This window comes from Lycium barbarum, chromosome 2 (assembly GCF_019175385.1).
Source record: "Lycium barbarum isolate Lr01 chromosome 2, ASM1917538v2, whole genome shotgun sequence".
In the NCBI taxonomy this organism is placed as follows: domain Eukaryota; kingdom Viridiplantae; phylum Streptophyta; class Magnoliopsida; order Solanales; family Solanaceae; genus Lycium; species Lycium barbarum.
In genome coordinates, this window is record NC_083338.1 from 7802257 (window position 1) to 7811520 (window position 9264).

The following is a 9264-nucleotide window of genomic DNA, read 5'->3' on the forward strand; positions in this document are numbered from 1 at the left end:
TTCCATTACGGTTGAATATCTTAGGTCTTCCACGTGATATCGAACATGGAACTCTTAGTCACTTATTTGAGCACGAGCTTTCTTAAGTTCCATGTATGTCACATTCTCATGCTGAGATTTTTCTTATTTATAGTAAGACTTAAATTTTGACAGTTCTAATTTTCTGCAACATCCTCGATCTTAGCAGAAAGGGATAACTTTTTATACATACTAACTTTTCATATTTATCATATTGCATTGATTGTTTAAATAAAATTTTAATCGATTTTTAAGTCCTATATATTAGGACTTTTTATCAAATGGAAAGACTAATAATTAAATTTTAATTGATCTTAATTCATAAATATTAAGAAAATAATTAAACGCCTATTTAATAAAAAGACAATCCGCGTTATATAGTTCAAATAAAAGAAGGATTCATATAATCAAAATTTTAATTGATTTCAAACTACTAAATATTAAAAAAATTCTCACACTGAAATATATATCTAGTTACTTTTCATTATTTCTAGGAAGGATAAATGAATTAGCCCTCACATATCAACTTTTTCTACATTCAATGATTAACTTCCTTCTCATACACTCAACAATCATACACATTGTATGAATATGTAATCAAATCTCAGGGTTGGAGGTTAGTCATAGAATAATTAATTACCGGACCAAAGGCTGACAATTAATCTTGCACTTATATTTTTGTAAAAAATTAACAACTATACTTCAAGATATCTAGCATTCCAAATTAAAATTTTACTTTGGATTGATTTGGATTCTAAAACTTTTCCATACTAAATCAGAAGTTTTTACTTTGAAGACTTAGTTTTAGGATTTCTTACATAATTCAAAATTAAAATTTTAATTGTTTCAAGTTCTAAATATTAGGAAAATAATTAAATTATAATAATACAAAATAATTTTCTGACAAATAGACCATAGCATGACATGAAAAAATTATTAGTATTCAAAGAATGAAAACAATATCAATAATACTTCTGCAAATAAATGAATAACCCTAAACTTACCAGAAGTATCACAAATGGGTTGAACTCAAACTTTCTTATGAAATAGCAAATAATAGCCTCAATATATTTTTAATGTCCTAAATAGGAGAAAAAAATATTAATTTACAATGTTGTCTGATGTGAAATTTCTTATAAGACAACAAATAACAGCTTCACTCGATCTTTCTTATGAAACAACAAATAACAGCTTCAATATGATTTTTATTAATTTTATTGTCCTAAATATTAGAAAAAATATTAATTTACAGTTTTGTCTAATGTGAATTGATTCAAATCAATTCTTAAGAGAAAATTCAAGTGATTAAAGAAATAATTACCTTTAGAAAAGTGGATATATCAATAATAGATACGGCCTGTTCAAAGTGTTTCAAACTTTTAACAAATATGTTTATACTACACGAAGAATTCATGTAAAGTACGTACAATAAGAAAATTAAGATACGTACTCACATTAGTAATTCTTTTTCAAATTCCTCACATTAGTAATTCTTTTTCTTTAAAATTCACAATTTTTTTTTTTTTTTTTTTTTTGCAGAATATCAAAACTGAAGTATATAAAAAAAATAATAAAAAAAAAAGATACATGAAAATTACCTGATCATGCAAGACAATGTCGCATCATCACCGAATTGGAGCACAATATGTATTCCTCATAGTTAAATATTACTCTGGTTCTTTCCAATATTCTGGGAAAGAAAAATCAAATCAGCTCTCACATATTAGTATAAATTATTACATTTGATGACTAACTTTTTTCTCTCATATATACTTAACAATCCTAGAAATCATAATGAATTTTTAATTAGTTTTAATAGTGAGGTTGAGTGTTATTAGCTCAGACGATGAGATATTTGTCTTTTATAATTGAGATCGAAAGTTCAAATTTCATCAATAGCAAAGCGTTCTCTTCTCCTTTTCCCCTTCCTCCTCCCCCTAGATATTTAAAAAGATAGCACTAATGCATTACCAATTAAAACTTAATCACTCAGCTTTTTGATATAACTATTTCATAATAAAGGAGGAAAAAGATGGGCACAAGAATATGTTTTAGCATAAAAGGGGGGAAATTATAAAGAGAGTAACATACCAGAGCTTCAAAAAACTTCCTTGATGCTACAATCTGCTTTTTTCCAATGTATAGGATGCCCATGGAATTACTTTTCTCCTATAATCTAGTTAATAATGAAGATATTTGGAAATATGAGTGTTACATAAACCTTATATAAACAAAAGTCAACATGAGATTAACTTATATCACCACATATGAATGCTTTGTTATGAAACTATCACCAAGATTAGACAACATTAAGTAACAAAAAGATACTCGTCGTAACTGATTTTAATTCAAAAAACAGATAATTATAAATATTAATGCTAAAAAAAAGAACCTGAAATCCATAAGCTGGAGACCCAATAGGCAATAACGAAAGCTAATAAATTAGATCAAGTACCATAAGTTAGAGAGAGAAAAAAAAACTCTTAAGAAAATTGATTTACTGGTCAACAAATTTATGCATGCAATGGATTAAAAGGAAAACCTAAAAAGTTAAGAAGAGATGAATGCCTATAATAACGAAGGTAAGCTCGAACCAGTGCTATTTACCTTAATCTCACGCTATTGCTCGTGAAAGTGAACAAATACATACACAAAATCATTAAACAACGCATGATTTTGTAAGTGACAAACCGATTACAAAATCAATCAATCCTTTTTTTGTAAGTGATCATTTAATTCTTATTTATCTAAGGTTCGTATAATAATTGTCATAAATATTCAATTGAGATTTTAAATTTAATAAGTATTTTGTTTTCGTTTATAACATAAAAAGTATAGAAAAATAATCTTTTGTGTACTTTTGTTTATAACAGTTAAATGAGATCTAAACGTCAAATGTCAGCATATGCATCTAACAACACCTCACTAAAGCAGCAATAAAATTTTCAGACAAACGCTGTCACTATAACAAGGGTTGACTGTATTCTTCATTACTAAACCACCCTACCCACCCTATCTCTCATCGATCACCGGAAACACCATATCCGCCACCACCATATCTTCCTTCCTTCCACCTATTTAGATAAAAAATGTCCTTAACGCATTACAAATGGCTCAAAAATTGCCCTTTTCATTTATTTGATCAAATTTATGCCTAATCTTATTGTTATGCTTAAAATTATCACTTTTATTAGCGACACAACTATATAACATTTAATTAAATTTTATTTAAACATGTGGCGTTCAATTTTTTTGTATTAGTCTCATTATATTATTGATACGTTAAACAACGTAGGCATCTTATGGAGATTATTTTACTTAGTTTTGTTAAGAGAATTATTGAAATTGCACCAAGAGTTTGGCATATGTCACTTGTACATTTCTATGCATAAACAAATTCTTGTATTATTACGTACAGTAGGCTAGAATAAAATGAAAGAAAATCACTTCTTCTTTTTTTTTTTTCTTTTTTTTTTTGTGTTGGCAGTCAAGATCAAGGATACTTAATTTCACCATTTTCTAATTAGTACTAACTTAACAAAACAAAATGAGTATTTGGGTAAACTGAGTTACATGTGGCGATATGTACCAAAGTCTCTTTTATTCAAAATTTGTTTGACAAATCTCATGACCCATTTGTTTTTTATAGTCCATATTCGAATTAACCGGACTGGGATCCTAAATAATTTTTATATACCGGAACAACAAAAATTATTCTCCACACTTCAAACCAATTGGGATATCCTGTAACATTTATTAGGCGACTTTAACACAATTTAAACAATCAAGATAAAAGGAAATTAACAAAAATTTATGTGATGGAACTGAGGATATATATTTTCGAAATAAACTGATTGTGCTACAAGTATGATTAAAAGAGGCAACATGTTTAATTAAATGTTATATAATAAAAGGGAAAAATATAAGGATAAAAACAATATCAGGGATAAATTTGATCCAATAAGTGAAGAAAGGGGCATTTTTGAGCCATTTCTAATAAGTTAAGTTCATGTTTTATCCAAATAAGTGGAAGGAAGGGCAAATTTGATCCAATTGGTGGAAGGGGGGCATTTTTGAATCATTTCTAATATGTTAAGGGCATTTTTTTTTTTTACCCTTTTTCATTTATTTAAGGCTTGTACAATAATTGTCATAAATGTTCAATTGAGATTTTAAGTTTAACAAGTATTTTGTTTTCGTTTATAATATAAAAAGTACATAAAAATAATGTTTTGTGTACTTTTATTTATAACAGTTAAATGAGATCTAAACATCAAATAGCATTATACACATATAACAACACCTCAGTATAGAAGCAATGCAATTTTCAGACAAACGCTACCATTATAAAGAGGTTCGAGTGTATTCTTCATTACTAAACCACCCCACCCACAATATCTCTCGTCTCACCAAAAATACCATATCCGCCACCACCAGAACTAGGCTACAATATTATGCATATCAACATTTTGTTCCTTTGATACAGAGCCCCAATCAGCAACAACCAATTTGGTTGTCTCTGCAACCTCCATCAGCATTGTCATCAAGAAGAATAGCCTCCTTTGATTCAGAATCATGCAAAATGCTATTTTTCTTCTTTCTCAAAAACAACAAAATCCCATGTTTATCCTCTAGAAAACGTACAATTTCAATAAGGGGAATATTCATTACGAACAAAGAATTGCAGAGGTATGTGACAAGAAAGTGCGAAACATCCGCATCCACAAGGACTGAACCATAAAACTGGCAGCAATCCATATAGAGGCAACGGTAAATATATCAACTAAACCAAAAACCCATCTCCATGATTGATCTTTCATTACTTCTAAACCGAAATATCAGCCCAAGAGACGAGTTTGACGGAGATAATGCTCTCTAGCCGTTCATTTGTGCCACATTAGCTTTTATGGTGATATTAAATTCACTTTTGATATGTATAGAACGGTAATATGTTGCTCGATTAGTTGGAGTATGTATTCGACTTATCTGAACAACTTTAGAATGCATTTGATGTCTTTTACCAAAAAAGAAACAAAATCTAGAAGGAATTGGAATAATAGAATGGTGACCCAAAAATTCCGTAAATCAACCCACTAAAACATGTGAGATAAATAATACTTAGTACTGCAAATATAGAAGTCAATTATCCACTAATCTTAAATAAAAAAACAAAGAATATTTTAGACAAATATAAAGATTCTTTTGCTGATAAACTTCTTTAACATTCATACGGACAAAGTTAGAAAAGTATATATTATAACCTTTGAATATATGAACGTATATAGCAATAGTGTAACATTAGCGTTGAGAACTACAAAAGGGACTTTAACAGAGTCCCTATTCTGCCAACAGAGCCCATCATTGAAATTCTCTTAAAGTTATCGGTGAAATCACTCGTGAAATTCAGGTGTGTTTCAAAATATTGGCTTGCTTTAATCTCTAGCCCTTAATTTGTCAGCACCCATCTCAGCATATCTGCTAATAACAAGGACTACACCTGCCATAGGCTTATGCTGGGGTTTGATCCATCCTACTATAGTCTTAAGGATCGTTCATTTATCTCTTTACTTAATGACTCAGTTAATGAAGCATTCGACTTGAATTATCCTATGAAAAAACTCAATCAACTTGTTTGGATTGTGGGTTCTGTTTTCCTGACTGAACAAGCAAGCGTCTATACTCGAGCTATGCTTTTTTGAGTTCTTTCCTTAGCAAAGTCACCTTGGCATTAAATTCCTTTTTCTTCTTCTCATTTTACAAGCATCTTGCATGGAGCCTTTTATTCTCTTTAAAGAGGAGGACCAGATCTTCCAAGTCACTTGTAGTAGTAGTTGAAGGCGAATTTTGAATGGACTCAGGATCAGGTAGATTTACCCTTCATCCTGCCTGTTGTTTCAGAGTTTCAGGTTCTATTTGATGAATGGACTCAAGATCAGATGCAACCGCAAAAAGAAAAGACTATGATCATCAAATAGAACCTGAAATTCTAAAACAACAGGCAGGATTAAGGGTAAATCTACCTGAACCTGAGTCCATTCAAAACCCACCTTCAACCAGTACCACATGTGACTTGAAAGATCAGGATCTCCCCCTTAAAGAGAATAAAAGGCTCCATGCAAGATTCATGGAAAATGAGAAGAAGGAATAGGAATTTAATGCCGAGGTGACTTTGCTAAAGAAAGAACTCAAAGAAGCACAACGCGAGTACAGACGCTTGCTAGTTCAATCAGGATTGCTGGAGAACCCCAAGAGAGTGACAAAGAAGAAAAAATATTGATGAGTATTTCGAGTGAAGAAAATGAAGAGGAAATAGTTGTATTTATAGGGTTCTTAAAAAAAGTTTGGGGAGAGTACTACAATATGAAATTGTAATTAAATGGAAGGAACTTAATAGCAAGTGGAGTTCTTGGCAAAAAAATAATTTACTTACCTTTAACATATGCAATCAGGGTGGGTTAGAATTAGAAAGAACATAACTTGGTGACTTAATTAATCCAATATAATAGCAAGTGGAGTTTTTGGCAAAAAAATTAATTTACTTACCTTTAATGTATGCAATCTGGGTGGCTTAGAATTATAAAGAACATAACTTGGTGGCTTAATTAATCCAATATAATAGCAATTGGAGTTTTTGGCAAAAAAAAATAATTTACTTACCTTTAATATATGCAATTAAACAAGGTGAGTTTGAATTAGAAAGAACATAACTTGGTAGCTTAGATAATCCAATATATATTATGAGAACAAAAGTTATAATGTGGTTCAAGATTTTACCAAATCTATTATATTTTTAAATATCCTGTTTTCTTGAGAAACATGATACATTCAGCTTATAACATAAAGATGTTCAAGTTGTATTAATTTAGATTAGGGTAAAGACTCGTACTCTCTTGATCTTACGTGGATAAGCAATTCCTTTCGATTACGCTATGAAAAAGTGGAGGGAGGGGGGATTTAGACATTAGTTTTCTATTAAAATAAGATATCATATTATAAACGCCTGGGAGACTCACTAGTTGTATTTGTCACTCTACCCATCTTTTTCCCGTGTTAAGTACGGGTGACTTGGATCATCTATTCATTTTCACCTATTTTCCACCATCACCAATATTTGATTCATTTTTTTAATCAGTTATCCCTTTTAAGGCATAAAAAAGCACCCTGTAACTTCCAGTTAACTAATGGAAATGATAATATATAATTGTTTCTAAGAAACAATCTAATAAAAGCCCAAGATGTATCATGCGCTTTACGAAGCAATAACTGAAAGCTACATTCGTGGAAGCATGCACCAACTCGAAATGGATGGTCACCTTTCAATGCGAAAACAAAATTTATATAAAAATATCTCCAGTTAAAACACACAAAAAAATACAATTCAATATGCGGAAATTCGAATTTTTTACAAGTGAATAACTCCACCAGAGTCATATTGTTTTGGAGCATAAGAACGCTTCATCTAGCATAGTGTGATGGAGTTCAAAGCTTTTACACGTGAAATTTCAGCACACAATAACTTATACACAAATGTCTAAAACTTATTTAAACGTCTTCTTTCTTAAACTCCATATCAGCTAATAAGGGCTTCATAAATTTATGTGTGTATTACATACATATGTAAATAAGTATCTTTCTCTCCCTAAAAACAAACATGAATACACTACTGCTAATAAGGGTGAATTCTATTTTCAAATGATTAAAAACAAATATATATACACAACTAACCAGCAAACAATTTTTTCCCTTTTTGTACATTTCCGTGCTTCGTTGTTTTAACAATTAACTCTTCAATTCTTGTATATAAAATTATATTGTTGACGTAGCAAACACTTTCCCCATTTCGACAATCTTATTCCTCAATTCACTTCTCTTCTGAGTTTCAACATCTACTAAATTCTCTTCTTGGTCCTCAAAATTATTTTTTAAGGATAGATACTCACCATTTTTTGTGAAAATCTTGAAACCAACCATGTAAAGAGAGAGACAACTAAAGAAGTGGTTCCAATTATATTCAATATTTACTAATGATTTAGCTCGTTTAAGTTGTCACGATCCAAATTAAGGATCATGATGGCACCAACACTATCACCCCCACCCCCTGGTAGGCAGACCATCTCCAAATTATTAATCAAGTATAGGAAGGGAAAAATGCGGAAGATAAGGATAACAAAGATATATCACAGTCTAAATATCATAAATAAGTGCGGAAATGATGACTTAGACTTTACAACCTCAAAACCAGGTCTAACTCATACAAGAGCCTTTAAATACAGTGCAAGTCTGAAATACAAGGTAAAAACTGTCTGTCAATCTAAATAGACAGGAACATAAGATAGGAGGAGATCCAGGGCTGCGGAACTGTTTGATGGCTCACCCTGTAATCTCAAAATGGACCACCTCGGGATTAGTCACGAGGCCTAACGCTGGAACAAGAATCAGTATTTGCACACCCAAAAAAAGTGCAGCAAATGTAGTATGAGTACAACCACTAGTACTCGTACGTATCATAGGCCTACAATGAAGGGAAAACAAATACAAGATATAAAGATTGAGGTCAAACACTTAAAGCGTCAGTTCAAATTAACACCACCACCATGCTCAATTGAATCATAATTTTGTAACCACTTGAGATTTTCACTTAGAAATTTCTAAAATACCCTTCCCAAGGTTGCTTTTGTATGTTTATGACTTGCGGGGATGAGTGGCACGGTTTCCGAAGTAATCGGGTGAGTTTCAGATTGATTTTAGCAAGTTTAGAAGTTTGAGAGTTAGTTAAATGAAGAGGTTTTACCAAAGTCAACACCGGGTGTAAATGTATTATTTTCGTGGTTTCGTCGATGCAATTAGGTCTGTAATGTCATTTTTGACTTAGTCAAGCCTTTAGTTCGGGTCTCGAGGAGTTCGGGTGTGTTTTGGGTACTTGATTGGAAGGTTCGGTTTTGGTAGTGTTGGAGTTGACCTTGGTCAACCTTGAGTCAAAACGACCTCTTTTGAGAAATCCTAGTGTGCGAGCGAGTTTGTAGCGTGTTTTATGATAGAAATGCATATTTGGTTTGTGTCGGGGGGTTTCTGAATGAGTTTGGGGTGTTGATTCGGGATTTTAGGGAAATTAGATTTTCTGATGTTCAGTCATCTGGTTTTCCTTCTTCGCGTTCGCGTGTGGGTCTCGCATTGCGAAGAAAAGGGGGACCAGGTGGGGATTCACGTTCGTGAGATAAGGCTCACGTTCGCAAAGGGTAGTTGGGG